Here is a 2,500-nt window from a genome sequence, read left to right on the forward strand (position 1 = left end):
AGCTGCTTTTCAGTCGGCTTCTCTTTTCCTAGGGCGCGTTGCCTGCAAAGATGTTCAGCCTGTGTTGCCCTGTAAATTGGTCTGCAGGTTACTAGCTATGGCTTCCAGCCCGGCGGGAGGCCCAGATGCTATGGAAATGAAGCCTGCTATTAATAAAAGTAAAAAGCCACAACGCTGGTGGCCACCACGCCCGCTGCAGCTGCAGCTGCTAAGAGTGATAGCAATACGAATGAGAATACTAGGATTTTGCAAGGACTAAAGAGTGCAAGAGAGAAAGCGAATGTAAAAGAAGCAAGTGTGCAGTGTAAAAAGTGAATGTAAAAATGGTATAGAGGAGAGTGACCCCTGCTGGTGGAAGTGAGGAAAAGCAAAAGCCTACAGCACCTGGTATTTCCAGGCGGTCTCCCATCAAAGTACTAACCAGGCCCGACCCTGCTTAACTTACGAGATCAGACGAGATCGGGCGTGTTCAGTGTGGTGTGGCCGTAGGCAGAGACAAGCCTCTCACTTACTCCTCTTCTACTTTGCAGCCTGGCTGCCGGCAGCTCTTTGCACTACTCCACGCTAGGCCTTTTTCTTCACTTTTTGCCTTTTCTTAAGGGAACTTCATATTCCAGCAGGAGCAGTGCAAGGGCTGGGGGCGGCCCTTATACCCACAGGTGTGGTTCAGCAACCAGTCACAGGCCGCAGCCGCCCTCTTTCAAAAGGGCTGGGCGCAGGGTCTACGCAGGGCTAAGAAACCACCCCGGGGGTGAAAGAAAGAGCAAGCTGGGCCGGAGCCCGTTGTCCAGGAGTCGGCTAAGGAAGAAGGTGAGATGGTTGCCCGTGCCAGGAAGCGAAACTACTTTTCAGTCGGCTTCTCTTTTCCTAGGGCGCGTTGCCTGCAAAGATGTTCAGCCTGTGTTGCCCTGTAAATTGGTCTGCAGGTTACTAGCTATGGCCTCCAGCCGGGCGGGAGGCCCAGATGCTATGGAAATTAAGCCTGCTATTATTAAAAGTAAAAAGCCACAACGCTGGTGGCCACCACGCCCGCTGCGGCTGTAGCTGCAGCTGCTAAGAGTGATAGCGGTACGAATGAGAATACTAGGATTTTGCAAGGACTAAAGAGTGCAAGAGAGAAAGCGAATGTAAAAGAAGCAAGTGTGCAGTGTAAAAAGTGAATGTAAAAATGGCATAGAGGAGAGTGACCCCCTACTGGTGGAAGTGAGGAAAAGCAAAAGCCTACAGCACCTGGTATTCCCAGGCGGTCTCCCATCCAAGTACTAACCAGGCCCGACCCTACTTAGCTTCCAAGATCAGATGAGATCGGGCGTTTTCAGGGTGGTGTGGCCGTAGGCAGAGACAGGCCTCTCACTTACTCCTCTTCTACTTTGCAGCCTGGCTGCCGGCAGCTCTTTGCACTACTCCACGCTAAGCCTTTTTCTTCACTTTTTGCCTTCTCTTAAGGGAACTTCATATTCCAGCAGGAGCAGTGCAAGGGCTGGGGGCGGCCCTTATACCCACAGGTGTGGTTCAGCAACCAGTCACAGGCCGCAGCCGCCCTCTTTCAAAAGGGCTGGGCGCAGGGTCTGCGCAGGGCTAAGAAACCATCCCGGGGGTGAAAGAAAGAGCAAGCTGGGCCGGAGCCCGTTGTCCAGGAGTCGGCTAAGGAAGAAGGTGAGATGGTTGCCCGTGCCTGGAAGCGAAGCTGCTTTTCAGTCGGCTTCTCTTTTCCTAGGGCGCGTTGCCTGCAAAGATGTTCAGCCTGTGTTGCCCTGTAAATTGGTCTGCAGGTTACTAGCTATGGCCTCCAGCCCGGCGGGAGGCCCAGATGCTATGGAAATGAAGCCTGCTATTATTAAAAGTAAAAAGCCACAACGCTGGTGGCCACCACGCCCGCTGCGGCTGCAGCTGCTAAGAGTGATAGAGGTACGAATGAGAATACTAGGATTTTGCAAGGACTAAAGAGTGCAAGAGAGAAAGCGAATGTAAAAGAAGCAAGTGTGCAGTGTAAAAAGTGAATGTAAAAATGGCATAGAGGAGAGTGACCCCCTGCTGGTGGAAGTGAGGAAAAGCAAAAGCCTACAGCACCTGGTATTCCCAGACGGTCTCCCATCCAAGTACTAACCAGGCCCGACCCTGCTTAGCTTCCAAGATCGGGCGTGTTCAGGGTGGTGTGGCCGTAGGCAAAGACAAGCCTCTCACTTACTCCTCTTCTACTTTGCAGCCTGGCTGACGGCAGCTCTTTGCACTACTCCACGCTAGGCCTTTTTCTTCACTTTTTGCCTTCTCTTAAGGGAACTTCATATTCCAGCAGGAGCAGTGCAAGGGCTGGGGGCGGCCCTTATACCCACAGGTGTGGTTCAGCAACCAGTCACAGGCCGCAGCCGCCCTCTTTCAAAAGGGCTGGGCGCAGGGTCTGCGCAGGGCTAAGAAACCATTCCGGGGGTGAAAGAAAGAGCAAGCTGGGCCGGAGCCCGTTGTCCAGGAGTCGGCTAAGGAAGAAGGTGAGATGGTTGCC

General features: G+C 53.1%; 2 non-coding genes and 1 pseudogene across 2 annotated transcripts; all 3 read right to left on the bottom strand.

Annotated features, from left to right (window-relative positions):
• Positions 1-372: 372 nt before the first annotated feature.
• On the bottom strand, positions 373-491 carry LOC142188448 (5S ribosomal RNA). Its single transcript, XR_012712929.1, has one exon. It is a non-coding gene; the product is annotated as a 5S ribosomal RNA (ribosomal RNA).
• Positions 492-1,218: 727 nt separating this feature from the next.
• On the bottom strand, positions 1,219-1,337 carry LOC142188513 (5S ribosomal RNA). Its single transcript, XR_012712956.1, has one exon. It is a non-coding gene; the product is annotated as a 5S ribosomal RNA (ribosomal RNA).
• Positions 1,338-2,058: 721 nt separating this feature from the next.
• Positions 2,059-2,167, bottom strand: LOC142188465 (5S ribosomal RNA; annotated as a pseudogene).
• Between the last annotated feature and the right edge of the window lie 333 nt (positions 2,168-2,500).

Source organism: Leptodactylus fuscus, unplaced genomic scaffold, assembly GCF_031893055.1.
Source record: "Leptodactylus fuscus isolate aLepFus1 unplaced genomic scaffold, aLepFus1.hap2 HAP2_SCAFFOLD_473, whole genome shotgun sequence".
Taxonomy (NCBI): Eukaryota; Metazoa; Chordata; class Amphibia; order Anura; family Leptodactylidae; genus Leptodactylus; species Leptodactylus fuscus.